Source organism: Triticum aestivum, chromosome 6B (assembly GCF_018294505.1).
Source record: "Triticum aestivum cultivar Chinese Spring chromosome 6B, IWGSC CS RefSeq v2.1, whole genome shotgun sequence".
Taxonomy (NCBI): domain Eukaryota; kingdom Viridiplantae; phylum Streptophyta; class Magnoliopsida; order Poales; family Poaceae; genus Triticum; species Triticum aestivum.
Window position 1 is genome coordinate 724,848,885 of NC_057810.1, and position 16,981 is coordinate 724,865,865.

A 16,981-nucleotide genomic window follows, 5' to 3' on the forward strand; every position below is an offset into this window, starting at 1 on the left:
TATTGCTGGTCCACCTTTACCCCACCTCCTGTTAGCTTGAACCATTTGCACTGGAACAAAGGGACCTTAAAGGAGGGTCCATAGTCAAGTTCCCATATCTCCTCTATGTAACCATAATATGTGACCTTTTGCCCATTCTCGGTTGCTGCATCAAAGCGGACACCACTGTTTTGGTTGGTGCTCTTTTTATCTTGGGCGATCGTGTAAAATGTATTCCCATTTATCTCGTACCCTTGGAAAGTCGTTATAGTCGAAGATGGTGTCTTGGCCAACATGTACAGCTGATCTACAACATCATTGTCATTCATTAAATGTTTTCTCAACCAACTGCCGAAAGTCTCCATGTGGGCCTTCCTAATCCAGGATTCAGGCTTCCCCGGGTTGTCCGAGCGTAAAATATTCTTGTGTTTCTCAAAGTACAGAGCCACCAAGCTGGAATTGGTCAGTACAGTGTGGTGTGCTTCAGTCAGAGAATGGCCGTCCATACATGTCGTTGATTTCCTTCCGATCGTGCCTTTTCCACTTAGTCTCCCCTCGTGCCGCGATCGAGGAAGACCAATCGGCTTAAGGTCAGGAACAAAGTCAACACAAAACTCAATTACCTCCTCATTTCCATTTCCATAGCCCTTGGCGATGCTTCCTTCTGGCCTAGCACGGTTACAAACATATTTCTTTAATACTCCCATGAACCTCTCGAAGGGGAACATATTGTGTAGAAATACAGGACCGAGAATGAAAATCTCTTTGACTAGGTGAACCAAGAGGTGCGTCATAATATTGAAGAAGGATGGCGGGAACACCAACTCGAAACTGACAAGACATTGGATCACATCGTTCTGTAACCGTGGTAGATCTTCTGGATTGATTACCTTCTGAGAGATTGCATTGAGGAATGCACATAGCTTCACAATGGCTACTCGAACATTTTCCGGCAGGAGCCCCCTCAAAGCAATCGGAAGCAATTGCGTCATAATCACGTGGCAGTCGTGAGACTTCAGGTTTTGGAACTTTTTCTCCGCCATGTTTATTATTCCCTTTATATTGGACGAGAATCCAGACGGGACCTTCATACTGCTCAGGCATTCAAAAAAGATGACCTTCTCTTCTTTGGTCAGAGTGTAGCTGGCACGACCTTGAAACCATTCCGGATGCCGGTCATCAGGGTCTTTCAAACTTTGCTGGTCCTGCCGTGCTTCCTTTGTATCATTTGTCTTCCCATACACGCCCAATAAGCTTAGGAGGTTCACGCAAATATTCTTCGTAATGTGCATCACGTCGATTGCAGAGCGGACTTCTAGGACTTTCCAATATTCTAGCTCCCAGAATATAGATTTCTTCTTCCACATGGCTGCGTGCCCGTCAGCTCCCTTCGGAACTGATTGTCCGCCAGGACCCTTTCCAAAGATGACTTTCAAATCCTTGACCATATCAAATACCTCAGCACCAGTGCGTTCCGCAGGCTTCGGCCGGTGATCTGCCTTGCCGTTGTAATGCTTGCCTTTCTTTCTTACTGGATGAATTTTCGGAAGAAATCGACGATGCCCAAGGTACACGTTCTTCTTACAATTTGGCAAATGTACACTTTAAGTCTCATGTAAGCAGTGCGTGCATGCATTGTATCCCTTATTTGACAGTCCCGAAAGGTTACTAAGAGCAGGCCAATCGTTGATGGTTACGAAAAGCAACGCTCGTAGGTTAAATTCCTCTTTTTTGTGCTCATCCCACACACGGACACCAGGTCTGCCCCACAGCTGTAAAAGTTCATCAACTAATGGCCTTAGGTACACATCGATGTCGTTGCCGGGTTGCTTCGGACCTTGGATGAGCACTGGCATCATAATGAACTTCCGCTTCATGCACAACCAAGGAGGAAGGTTGTAGATGCATAGAGTCACGGGCCAGGTGCTATAGCTGGAGCTCTGCTCGCCAAAAGGATTCATGCCATCTGTACTTAGACCAAATCTTATGTTCCTTGCGTCAGCTGCAAAATCTTTGAACTCTCTGTCGATCTTTCTCCATTGCGTTCCATCTGCGGTGTGTCTCAACTCCCCGTCCGACTTACGGTCCTCTTTGTGCCATCGCAACAACTTGGCATGCTCTTTGTTCCTGAACAGACGTTTCAACCGTGGTATTATAGGAGCATACCACATCACCTTGGCGGGAACCCTCTTCCTGGGTTTCCCGCCCTCAACATCGTCACCAGGGTCATCGCCTCTGATCTTATAACGCAATGCAGTGCATACCGGGCATTCATTCAAATTCTCGTATTCACCGCGGTAGAGGATGCAGTCGTTGATGCATGCATGTATCTTCGGAACCTCTAAACCTAGAGGGCAGACAACCTTCTTTGCTTCGTACGTACTGGCGGGCAACTCGTTATTCTTTGGAAACATATTCTTCAACATTTTTAGCAAGTTTTCAAATGCCGAGTCAGCTATACCTGCCTGTGCCTTCCATTTCAGCAAATCCAGTGTGCAGCCCAGCTTTTTCAGACCATCATCGCATCCAGGGTACAACGACTTTCTGTGATCCTCTAACATGCGATCCAAATTCTCCCTCGCCTTTTCAGTTTCGCAGCGTCTCCGTGCATCAGCAATGGTCCGACCAAGATCATCAACGGTCTCATCACGTGCCTCTTCTTCACCTTCACCTTCACCTTCCCCTTCACCTTCCCCTTCACCTGCCCCTTCACCTTCCCCTTCACCTTCAACATCCTCCATGAAAGTATCACCGAAATGAGCAAGATAGCTTTCATCGATGAAATCATCCCCTTCTTCATCTTCTTCCATTATAACCCCTCTTTCTCCATGCTTGGTCCAACAATTATAGCTTGGCATGAAACCGTGCCGAAGCAGGTGCAGGTGAACTTCTCTTGAGGAAGAGTAACCCTTCTGATTCTTACAGTCAACACATGGACAGATAACAAAACCCTTCTGCTTGTTCGCATTAGCCACTACGAGGAAATCTTTCAAACCCGTAGTGAACTCGCGGGAGAGTCGGTTACCGTACATCCATTGCCGATTCATCTGCATTATTATAATATAAAATATATAATTAACCATCATGCATTTGTTAAAGTAACTAGCTATAAACAATAGAAATTAAACAATGAACAACACACATGCATATTTTATCAATGACACACATGCATGAAAGGTTCAAGTTGCTAACCACAATCGAGGAGGAACCTCAAGTGTGGCTCCAACACTTCATATCATGTTTGTTTCACGCTGTTGTGCATTTCATCAAACACCTTGTGTGCATAAGAGAAACCAAAAGCAAACCTACACCCCCTTGTGAAGAGAAGTGGCACCAAATGGCTAAGTGAGTGCGCTGAACTGGTATATATAGGGGAGGAGCTTTAGTCGCGGTTGGCCAGGCCAACCGCGACTAAAGGCCTTTGGGCACCTTTAGTCGCGGTTGGCCTGGCCAACCGCGACTAAAGCCCCTCACGTGCACCAGCTGGCCACCGAGCGCCCTGGCCCAAGCCTTTGGTCGCGGTTCGTCTGCCGAACCGCGACTAAAGACTTCATTAGTCGCGGTTCCTACAGTTTCGCGACTAATGGGGCTGGACGGAAGCCTCTTTTTCTACCAGTGTATGGACTGTTTATTAGAGCATCTACAGCCGCGTTGGCCAAATCCGGCCCCTCAAATGCCGGCGGGTACTGACCAGGCACGTCTTATATTTGCCACTTTGCATCCGCGTATCTCATATCCGGCGCCTTATATCCATACTACAGATGCAAACATTGATCTACCCTACGTGATTAAATGACGGATAACAAAATTTGGTTGCAAAGGAACATGAGATCGGCTGCAAACGGACATTAACATACTTCACCGCATCCAAAAGATCATAGTTCGGCCCCGAACAAGTTCTTGAACTTATACAACTAAAAACGATATAAACTTTTGGGGGGGGGGGATCACCACTTCCTTGGGACTTTTTCACTGTTCTGACCCATCTCTCAAAGTTTAGCACAATTTGACCCGTGTTTGAAACATTTTTCCGATCTGACCCAAACCGAGACGCCAACATCCGCGGTGTTCTGCTTGCACTGAAGACGCCGCGAACGGTGGCGTTTAGGCCTGGCCCACCTCCCTGGTCAACCAGTTTGACCGTCGAACGTGGCAAAGGGGTAAACGCCATGACCCCTGGTGTTTACCCCTGGAGAGCAGTAAACTGGTCCGAGCCGGCTTAGGTGCAGCCCAACTCACCCCAAGACGCAGGAGGCGTCTTCCTCCTCGCGGCGGCGCCCTACAGAAGCTCTGCTTCTCTCCTCCCCTCACCCAAATCACCCCTAAATTGGCTATTTTCTTCATCAAAAGTGCGGATCTGACCCCCCCATCTTCCTTGAGGTATTCTCCACCGGTTCTTCCAATTGTTTTTGGTTGGAAACTTTTATTTTTGCGGCATTAATTCATACTTGTTGGAACCCTAGGATTCGTTTTGTTTGCACTTTTTTGAGAAAGGGGAGCCCATGGCTTGGTCATGTGAGTATGATGTATACTTTAGAAGAGAAGGCATGTGTTTATATGGTTGGATTGAGAAGACAAGGCATTTGTGGTAGGGTTGGGCATTTTAATTTTTGTTGCTATGTATATGGATTTAGATAGATGATTGCTTGAAAGAGAATCTAATTAATTTGAGTATTTTGTATCCTTGATTGTCATTGAGATACGGTCATATAACTAGGATGTTATATTGAGATTTTGTTATGTTGTGTTGCCATTGAGATATGTTGCCATTGAGATTTTGTCATATATAGATAATTGGTCTTGTTATCTTGACATTGAGATATGTTTCCCCGTGCATTGAGATTTTGTCATATGTAGATAATTGGTTTTGTTATGTTGCCATTGAGATATGCATTTATGTTGATGTTGTTATGCCAAATATATGATATGTAGGATGTTATATAGTGTTATGTATGTTTCATTTGTTCATGCTTGATTTGTAGGATGGCGGGTGAACGTTGGTACGACGGTCTTCATAAAGGGTATGACAAAGAGCATCGTGCGCGGGACATTGAGAATCACCGGGTAAGAGTCAATCTATTTGAATTCTTGGTTATTACTTTTCATTTTTGCTAGTCACTAACCATAATGCAATGCTATTTTGCAGGAACTAAAACCTACGCGCATGAGGGGTCATAGTGCCCACGACTATCCGTGCGACGAGCGGTATGAGCCATACTTCGAGAGATTGGGCCTTCTCCCATTTGTGCTTCAGTTCAAGCGACACGCTCCGTCGATCAACCACGGGACGATGACCACACTTATTGACCGTTGGAGGCCAGAGACACACTCGTTCCACTTGTCATGTGGAGATATGACCGTGACCTTGGAGGACATGGCGATGATCAGCGGCCTTCCAATCAATGAAGAAGCTTTGACCGGCACCACCGTAACTGCTAATTGGCGAGATCGTGTTGGCCAATTGACAGGTGTTTTCCCTGTGCCTCCTGAAGAAGGCGAGCGTGATAGTGAGAAAGTGTTGCATCATTGGCTCCGAGAGGAGAGAGTAGTAGTATGCCCTTCAGACGACAATGAGATTGTTGTGCAGCAGCACGCACTAGCTTATCTGTGGTACCTGTTAACGAGGGTAGTGTTCCCAGATTCTACCGGTAATAAAGCCCAGTGGATATTCTTGGACTTACTAAGTGACTGGGACCGTAAGTACAGTTGGGGTTTAGGAGCACTAGCATACTTATATCGTCAGGTAATTAGTAACCAAATCGTCAATTTGTTTGCATTTGCAATTTCGCCGACCTCTTATCAACAATTTCTGAATTGCAGCTCAACGAGATATGTCGTCGGAAGAAGGGCACATCTGGTATGGGTGGCTTTGTTTGGTGGCTTCAGGTTTGGATGTGGGAGCGGATGCCCGTTGGACGTCCTGAGAGAAACAAGATACCTCCTCAAGGATGGCTCCCACATGACGGGAGGCATGGAGAAGATTCTTGGTGGTTTCTGACTGTTGCCTACTGTTGGGAGATGGCGAATGTGTACACAGGCAGCTCGGTTGCGCGATACAAATGCTACATCAACGAGCTGGATATGTTGACTCATAAGCAGGTAATGATAACTTACGTAAGAGCACATCAATTGTGATGGAACCATGTACTTAACTAGTATCATCTTGTGTTGTAGTTTGATTGGATGCCATATGATGCCGAGTGTGATTTCTGGCTGAACGAGATGTGCACGCGTGTTAGGAAGATTTGGCGGGCCAGATGCCCATTGATATGCTTCGATGCTGTCGATTGGCACTACACAGACCGTGTCGCAAAACAATTTGGGAGAAGGCAAGGGACACCAAGGGGTGAGAGTTACGAGACAAGCCAATTTCTGCATCAGTGAGATAGTTGTAGCTTTGGATATACAGTAGAGCATTATCAAAGACATTTCTTGCTAATGCTTTTGTCTTGTACATAATTTGCAGAATTAGTCAAAAGAATAACCCGGAAACTTCGACTTGGGCCATCAAGCACTCCGAGTGGATAGATTTGTGGAATCAAAGAGCGGTCCTAGTGGAGAAGGAAAGAAGACTCCGTAGTGATTCATTATACAAAGAGCATCCAAAGTGGCTTGCAGGACGTTACCGGTTGAAGCTAAAGCCTGGTTGGAACCGTTCGGAATTGGAAGAGTTGGATCATGAGAGCGGGTATATGGACTTCAATGTAGAAATGAGAGACAATGAAGGGACACAACTTGACTACGCAAAATTACACGACCGAGTGGTATGCTCCACACAATTAGAACCTACTTCGAGTGCATTTACATGTACTTTCAAGATAATTTTCGTGATCTTCATTTTGCAAGGCATGGCGTTATTGCATTGTGTTAACGAGGCTGGTGTAGCACTTGGTGAAGATGAGGATAGTGGATTATCTGAGAAATCTCTTAGGAAAACAATGAAGGTATATGTTATCTCTATTCAAAAACCTCCATCTTTGCACACTATTTACTTAGTCTAGTATTGCATCTTTGTTATGTTGCAGAGTTTCGTGAGTCGGTTCCACAATATGGCAGCTATGCTCTCTTGCCACGGAAGTAAAGCCGTCCTCACAGATGGAGCTTCTACTAGCCGGGACAATAGACGGCGTTGTTGTCTTGTCTTGTAACAGGAAGAGCAAGAGGAGCAACAACAAGAGGAGCAACTGCAAGAGGAGCCAGAGCAAGAGGAAGAGGAGCAAGATCAAGAGGAAGACGAGCAAGATCAAGAGGAAGAAGAGGTGCTTGGGATGTCCCAAATGGATGATGCGCCGCAACCATCACAGCCCACACAACGCACGCCGCGCAGCAAAAGAGGAAGGAAGAAGTCAATTAGTTAATATTAGATTCTCGCGAACTTTGTTATGTTTGATTCGTAAACCTTAGAAGTGGCGTGAACTTTGCTACCTCAGACTTATGTTTAATTTGCACTTATGGAGTGGCGTGAACTTTGGTACCTTCATGATGTTGTTTGCTCTGATGGCTGTCCCTGGCGTTGCTTAGTCTTGTTGTCATCCTATAACTATTGCTTAGTCTTGCTGTCATCCTGGAACTCTTGTAGAACCCTTGCACTTAGTCTTGCTGTCATCCTGGTTTTGGAGGTTCTGTATAGGGTAGATGCCAGGGTCCCTAGCGTTTTGGCCTGGAGAGAGGCCTAGACGCCATGGAGTCTGGCGTTTTGCCCTGTATAGAGGCTGAAAAATTTCAAAACAAATTTCAGAGCAATTTCTGGCATTACATAGCAGGTACAAACAAATAACAAATGACAAATAGAAGAAACTTTTTGGAAACTCATAAATAGACGGTCTCAAATTCATGACAGACAACATAACTTAGATCCACGACATAAGCATTACATAGTTCAACTTACATACGCAGTACAAACTTCAACTAACATAGTTCAAATGACATACAACATCACTTAGTTCAAATGACATACAACATCACATAGTTCAACCCCTCAAGTTTTTCTTGCGTGAATCATTCTCTTTTTTTCTTGCATGCATCGTCCCCATCTAGCACCGAGGAGCTTGGGTCGGTATATAGCAGTGACAAGTCTGGCTCGTAATCTAGCGGGATAGGTTCCAATCGAATGTCTTTGTTTGGTCCAGGGTTGCAATAGTGACACCCGATATTTTGAGAACCCAATCCCAACGAGCAGCCTGGTTTGGTATCAGGGACGTACCTTCATTGATTGCCAAGTCAATGATCTGTTCTGGCCTATTCAAGTCCATCGGACGATATTCTTGCATAGTTGCATAAAATGCGATTTCCCTACCTAGATCACTTCTACAATCAAGTTCAGCCCTTTTCATCTCGTTAAGATTCTTTTCTGTTTCAGCAATGACATTATCTGAGTAATCAGAAAAATATAACCGTGCAGAGTTCCTCGCAGCTTCATTCCTTGCATCGTAACTGTTCACCCACAGAGTCTTCTTTTCTTTAATGAGTTCGCGGTTCTTTTCATCCGCAGCATCCATATATTTCTCAATGAAAACCATCTTTGTATCATTATTAAGTGCCATTCCTACATGGGTGATCTAGCATTATTAAGTCCAACATTATGAATAAGTTTGTAACTCTATCACTAATCATAAGCATAACAACTAGGGTAATTCTAATCCTAACCCTAATCGTAAGCATAACACTAGGAGGATGCATACTACACCAACTAAATTCATTAGGCTAAAGCTAACAACACCATATAAAACACGATATCTACCCTTTTTGCAAAGGATTTGCCAAAAAAAGCGAAAACTAGGGTTTGAAATAATGCACTAACTGTGATGGATTGAACCAAACAAATCATGGGGGTGTACTGGATTCACCTCAATGGTTGTAAATGACTCCGATCCAATGGTCCAATGGGACCAATTGGTGAGAGATTTGAGGGGAGTTTGGTTGGGGGAGAGAGTGGGGGGGGGGGGCGCAGAAGCTCGGTTGTGTGAGGTTGAAGAATGAGTTATGGAGTGGGCCCACAAGGACTTATAATCTGCATGTGACCAAAACGCCAGCAACCTTGGCGTCTAGGTGTGCAGAGGAGCAACAACCGCTTTACCTACCTGGATACAGCCTAAACGCTGTGGTCTCTGGCGTCTGGAACAGAGGTCCAAACACTGCGACTCCTAGCGTTTGGCATTTACAGAAACTTTACCTCCCACTGGTCTGGAGCAGAGACCTAGACACCGCAGTCCCTGGCGTTTGGGATGAAGAGCGGAGGGCTATACACTGCGGTTCCTAGCATCTGGGATTCATCAGGGACTACAACAATTTAACCTCTCTGGATATGACAATTTTGTTGCACAATTCACCACATGGACAACTAATGAGAAAGTTTATGATACATATAACAGCTCTAGACAGACGGTCTCAAATTCATGACACATAGCATAACTTAGGTTCATTACATAGTTCCCATCAAATAGGACAATAGGTCCATGACATAGTTCATCACAAATTCATGATACAATACTCAAATAGCAGCACATTCAAGTCTCTATTGGGTCACATGCGGCCATTTTCCCTTCTTGTCGCGTGCCTCAGCCTCCTCTTGTGCATCACGAGCCCTTGCAAGCTTTCTTGCCCTCTCCTCTTCACGAGTTGCCTTCTCTTTGCGCGCCCTCTCCTCCTCACGCTTCTTCCGCTCCTTCCTCTACCTCTAACTACATTCTTTATCCCCGGCTCACTGGTAGGATTCTTCAAAAAACTGTTGTCTCCTAAGACAATCTTTAAGTTGGTCTTATTGGACATCTTCTGGCACTTCATTATCTATCCATGCGAAGTACTTGCAAAGATGAGGAGGTGACTACATACAAAACAAGTTTTTGTTAGTAATATAAGGTGAATCATAATTGAGAATAGACTACTTTTCTAACATACTAGTGGGGTGCCATAGGCATTAGTTGGACGCGCGCAATCATGTGCATAGTTGGGACACACAAAATATCTTCTTCCTTCCGTCCATGACTTCTTCCGGTCAGTGGAGACCTTCACCTCGCACTCATCTCCACACCAACATGATGGGGTTTTCACTTCCTTCTCCTTCGTCTTGTCCAACCTTGCCTCCTCCCACTTGTTCGGCATGTCCTCTTGGTCAGCGCACCACGGCCTTGTCGTGCAACCGGATGAGGCCATGCCTATGATAAAAAGAATTGTTAGAAAATTACATGAACAAACTAAATGCAAAAAAACACAATACAAGTAAACAAGAAAAGAATGAACAAATATTTACCATTCAAAATTTGTCAACCATTTGGATTATGCAAGTAACCAAACGCCGACCCGTTATCAATCCTCCGTCCTCTCCTACCACCACTGGAACCACCTCTACGACCACCACTAGTACCCCCTCTAGGGCCTCCATTAGCGCCACCTCTACCACGTTGTCCACTATGAGCACCTCCTCTAGGGCCTCTACCAACATGGGAACCACCTCTACGACCATCGGAACCCCTTTTACGACCACCAGAACCCCCTCTGCCACCACCTACCCGACTCGTGGTTGGATTGCCCTCCTTTGATGTTTTCCTTTTCTTAGAGCATGTTCTCACACTGTGTCCCGAATTATCACGTTGACCACATTTGATAGTGTCCGGAGGCTCCATAAAGTGCCCGCTACCAAATTGGGTCATGCCAGTGTATCCAGCTAGGCTGTCCATATCGCCTCTCAACCGTTTCTGTCTGATTCTACCCTTGGGCTCAACCTTGAGCAAAGGGCCTAAGCTCCGGGCCATTATAGTCAGGCCACTGTGATGGGTCCAGGAAGGGTTGGAATCGAGGGGCTCATGCATGTCAACCTAGTAGCTTCAAGATCGAACTCATGCATCCTCACGGTTGTCCTATCAGACACATGTTTATTTCTTGACGATGCCGCCATCAAAAGATGAGAGCACGACCAATGATACTTACTAGGCCTCTTGCACTGACACCACCATCTCTTAAGGCGCACCTCGAATGCACGACCACCATATGACATACCATCTCTTGTTGTCCCACCAGGCTCTTCGATTTGGTAGGTCATATCATAGGTGTTGAATAGTCTAACTTTCTGCGCCGAGGACTTGCTTTGCTGTAACATCATCCACTCTTCAACCTTTGGTGGATATTCCATTTTTTCACCAGTCCACTTCACGGTTTCCTCTGAATGCATCAGAAAATACTCATTAAGCTTGAAGAAAGTATATTCCACTATTGTAGTCACCGGCAATGGGTGGCACCTCTGCGCACATTGTTAAAATATCCGACCATGTTACTGGTCATGCCGCCATATCTCCAACCTCCTTCGTCATGAGCGCGTGCCCACTTGTGTTTCTCTGGAAAATTTCATGTTAAGAAATCTTTCCCTCCTTCGTTCGCAGCTTCGTACAGCTTCTCATAGCGAATGGTGAACGCACCGGTGCTGAAGGCCACACAAACATGGGTTAGATCCTTGCTCAACTCCTTTCTCTTACATGCCCTGTAAAAGTTTGCCACGAAATGCCTCATGCACCATCGATGGTGAAGCTTTGGAAGTCCTGGAATAACAATGTCCATGGCTTTCAGTATGCCCTAGTGTCGGTTTGATATAATGCACACTTCTATATCACCAATGACATTTTCCCTAACATGATGCATGAACCACTCCCAGTTGTCTTGGTGCTCGAAGGGCACCAAACCAAATGCCATCGGCAACACATTGTCATTGGAGGAGTGCACCATTGCTACCATGATGGTGCCCTTGTATGGGCCGGGTAAGAATGTGCCATCAATAGACAAAACTGGATGGCAATGCTTAAAGGCCATGATGCATTGTCCAAAACTCTAGAAGGCACGGTGAAACACCCCATGACTATCATCCTCGACCATATGATACATGCCGGGGTTCCTATGAGCAATCGCTCCCAACAACCACGGGAGGTGATTGTATGCTTCTTCCCAACTACCATACAACATCCTTAAAGCATTTGCCCTGGCCTTGCATGTCTTCCCATACTTGACTTTGTATCCAAACATTTTTTTCACCGTCATCATGAGGAGCTTCACCTCGGTTGGATCACTTGATACTTCTTTCATTAATTTAAACCCGAGAAACTCATACGTGAGTTGACGGTGTGTCTTAGGCTTCTTTTTTGACGGTGGCCTGCACGAGTGAGTACACACACACAACTTGTTAACAACCATTGCCCGGTTTTAATTCTTCTTCCAGGGACCGCCCATGGGCATCCTTCTTTGTCACAATGGATGGAGTAACGCACTTTTTGGTCCGAGTGCCCAACAAGATATGGTCTATGGTTCCTAATATAGCATAGTCACTTAGCCATACTTTGAAGGCCTGCAAACTCACAAACTTCAACCCTTTCTTCAAGTAAGCATTCTCATGTTCATCCTCGTCCCTTGGTTCGCCCGGTTTTGGGCAAGGTCTCGGCTCTATCACCCTACTCATGCCACCATCAACTACCGCCTTGTGGGCCAGCCTGTGATCACGAAACAATGGAGTTCTTATTTCCAAACCGGTCACCTCTGTGTGTATACAGTTCTATCTCTCTGTGAATCCATCCACGCCCAGTTCTTACTTCGGCCCTTCATCATCCGAGTCATACACATATGCACGACCATAGGGGATCTCACGGTCCATGTCCTGCTGCCTGACAAACACTTCCAAGTCAACAATGTCATTTCCATGAATCTCATCCTCTTCCTCATCATCAGCACTGCATCCATCCTCTAGTGCAAGGCGAGCCCTTTGAAGCTTCCTAAATCTCTCCTCCGCTTGATCCATCTTCTTGTTTTTGCATGCCATGTCCGCCTCACGCTTCCGTCGTTCCCTCTTCTCCTTCTCATGGCGCTCATTTCCATGAGTCTCATCCTCGTACCTGTCATCATCATCATCACCATGAACACATTGGACATGACCATGACCATCAACATATTGTTCATTAACTTTTTCAAGAGCATGCCCAACAACTTCATTTTCTTGGCTAGGTGGCGGTTGGCTAGAAGTATTGGAGCCATAGACCTCGACACTATCCACAACACGAGTCACACTTCTACTAGGGCTCATAGCATGACACAGGGAGAACACTTGGCGGTTGAAGTCAATATCAAGCCGCGGACCTTGCCCCTTCGTAGCAAACAATTCAAGTGACATGTCTTGCGAGGCCGCAACTTTACCCTTGTATATCCCCCAATGCAACTCGGCAATGGTATGCATATTCTTCAGTCGAGATTTTGTTCCCACCCCAACATCATACCTTCCTATTAATTCAACTTTATCATTGGGGTCCATCACATTCAACTTATCTCTTACTTTAACAACAACCACATCATAACTAGGACTTATGTCGAATACCACCACTTCCTCATTGTCACTTGCAGGTTTGGTCACAAATGACGCTTTGTCCAAATATTGAACAATAACAAGTCTATCATCCATCTCAAAGGAACAACAAACAAGATGAATAAATGACAATTATAATGCATAGTTGCATAAACTATGCAACTCTAATGAAGCAATGATAACTATATATTCCTAATGAGTTGTATCAAAAAACAAATTAAAACTTATATACTAAATAAATCGTGTCATTTGCTTAACACATAACCTAACCCTAACCATCATATTTATCAAATCCATCATTTGTACCCACAACATGCATATCCCATTACTACTACCACATCAACATATTATTTAAAAAGCCATCCAATACCAAAGGATTTGAATAAATCTAGAAACTAAGGTGCCACCTCGGGTTACATAATGCCACTAAAATACCAAGAAATTACCAAAACAAATTAGGATCCGGGGGAGATTACCTCAAACAACAAGGGAGAGAAAGATCCACGGAGGAAAATCAAATTTGGAGCAGGATTTGAGTGAGCCTTGAGGTGTGAGAGAGAGGGGGGAGCTGGAGCCCTCCTTTGTTCTTCTTTCTCGGGATGGAAGATCGGGATTGGGGAGTGTGTGGGGCGGGCCCCACACACTTTCCCCGTGCCCACTTATCTCTCACGAGGGTAGACGCCAAGGCTCCTGGCGTCTAGGGTCAGGGTCGACAATTGCCATGTCGGACGGTCAAACTGGCTGACCAGGGAGGTGGGCCAGGCCTAAACACCACTATTCGCGGCGTCTTCAGTGCAGCAGAACGACGCGGATGTTGGCGTCTCGGTTTGGGTCAGATCCGAAAAATGTTTCAACACAGGCCAAATCGTGCTAAACTTCGAGAGATGGGTCAGAACAGTGAAAAAGTCCACTTCCTTGCCAGGCCAGGGTCTTGGTCATCCGACAAGGAGGTGCAGCTGTCGCCGTCGTCAGAGTCAAAGAGGAAGATGATCCCTTCATCCGACGGACCGCCCTGTCTTGCTCTCGCTTCAACCTGGCAACCAGAGCCTTCTCCGTCGCTGCCGACTGCTCAATAGCAAGCTGGAGCGCCTCGGCGTTCCTTCGTCGGAGGTGGCGAGTGTCTGCACCGACATGTGGGAGCGGCAGTAGACCCATGCAAGGAGCACGCGTCATCAGTAGGGTCCGCCTCCGTCCCACGGCGACGGCGGCGAACTGCTCCGCTGCATCCCTCTCCCGTGCACACAACCTCCGACTTTGGAGTGCGCGTGCGGGCCGGCGGCGCCGGCACAAGCACCCAACGCTGACCGTGTGGAGGAGCGCCCGACGGGGCGGATCCGATGCGGACTGTTCTGTCCTTGTGTCGCTGTGAGCGGGCCGTGAGGGTCCAGCTCCGTCGTGGGCGCCTCTCTGATCCTCCTCCATTTTCTCTTTGCCCATCTTTTATGCTAGTAGCAGTATCCTGGATGGCTAGCGGAGGTACACTGACGAGGGTCAACTCTGTCCTGCTGCGTCCGTGCCCTGGCAAAGCATGTCTGCCTGGGCCTGGGCCTCCACTTGTGCTGAGGCTGCTGCAATTCTTTGGCATTCTTCTGTCCTTTCACTCCCCACCCTGCTGTTCTAATCCAGTTGCAATAGAGAAATGGGATGAAAATTCTGATACTAAATAATACTCCAGCAGTAGTGAAGTACAGATCGATTTTCAGTCCAAAAAACAAAAGAGGAGAGCAGAAAGCTGCGCACACCCACACCACATGGGATTCTGATGAATCCCGCCTTTCTGGGCATGGTGATATACTGTATGTAATGCTGATGGTTGCCGCTGCTGCTGATCCAGATGCAATGGAGATTGAGATCGAGATTCGGAAGAGTGAGACGTTTTTAACCTGTTACGGTAAAAAAAGAAACGTACCATGAGTGGCTGCGTCTTTCCTTTCTCGTGCTCTGGTTGTCTGGTGGTGGAAGCGGCCCGAGAAGTGTGGATGTGTGGTGGAGGTGTATATGATTGTCATGCACACGCAGATGCGACCAAAGCTGGTGAAAAAAGAACACCACTAGTAGAAAGCTGCGTCAAATGAAATGATGCGTCACCGGCGGGCGATTCTGATGAATATCAGAATCGCGCCTTTTTGAGCTTGATGATATACAGATAATCTGGCATCTTTACTGAGCTGGATGGATTCACCTTGTCTGCTTGTTTTGTTTGTTGAGTCAATAATATTTTAGTGCATGAACTTTGCACGGCGCGTACAAATTCATAAATAAAGTTGAAAAATGCCAAAAAGTAGTTCAACAACTTGTGTTTGAAGTACATTTACATACATTTCAGTCCCTAACCGTTATCTCTCTGTTAACTCATTTTTTAGGATATCTGCCTATTAACTCTGCTTGGTCTCTAAGAGCATCTCTAGTCGTTCGGCCCCCAAGGGCGTCGAAAAACTGCGGCCTGGGGCGAGCCGGCGCTAGTTCGGCCCCTGGGGCCGGCCTAGCTCCGAGTCACGCCCCCGGCCGCCGCGCCCCAGGCACGACAAATTCAAACATAGTGTTCTCGCGCCCAAAATAAACACCACAATCCGGCGATCAAGCGGCCAGTAGATCGGCGGCCGGATGGAAAGTTCGGCATACAAAAAGCAGAAAAGGGAGAAAGCGCGCATCAGGCATCGAGGTCGGCCTCCGGCATCGGCGGAGTCGGCGTGCGCGGGCTTGACGGGGCCTCTATGCTTGGCGGCGTGGCTTCTTTGCTACGGGCAGTCTCGGCGGCATCAGCGGTCGGGCTTGGCGGCGGCGTCGGCGTGTGCGGCGTGGGTGTCGTGGGCGTAGGCGGTGTCGTCGAGGGAAGCTGGTTTAGGATGAGGCCACGCTCCGCCATGTACCATGCCTTGACCGCCTCGTCGGTGCTCTGAAGTATGTCCGCCCTGCCCAGCAGGAAAGCCAAGTCGGTGTTCCTCTTCTTCGCGACGACATTGGTCCGGAGTAGGTCGAGCTTGACGGCGCTGGTAGACATCAACGCCGACCACCGCGCCTCGGTCTTCTCTTCACGAAGGGCGGCCTAGACCTGTGTGTCGGCGAGGCAGTGCTCGATGGACTCCTGCATGCGAGCTGTGGCCGCTTCGGCGTGTTTCCCCTTCTTGGCACCTTTGTTGCCGTCCGGGCGCCCATCTGACGCACCCGGAGTCGGCGCGTCAGGCTTGTAGGTCTCCTTGGCCTTCACGAGATTGCCGGACATCCGCCCACTTGTCGCACTTGTCAATGCGCTTGTAGACGTGGAGGTACTTGAACTCGGCGTCGTTGTTGCCCTGCCTATACATACCGAACATACGCAGCAACTGCGCGGGGACGAACAAACAGTTGGCGGGTGCACCGCGAAAAGAGGCGGGAGACCGGCGTGGCATACCTGATCCTCAATGCTGGCGCCGCTCTCCGGGCGACCGGCGACCTCCTCGACGACCCCATGCCATTTGTTGCACGCCCTTGGATACGCCCCCAATGGTTCGCCATCGCCTTCGACCCGCGCTGCTTGCAGACGCCTTTGAAGTAGGGGTCGACGAGCTTGCGCTCGTCGAACTTGGCCTTGATGCGCATCCAGTACGTCTCGATGCTCTGGTTCGCGCCGGTAGTCGGGTCGAGGCAGTCGACTTTCCATGCTTCAGCGAGGCATTCCTCCTCTTTGCA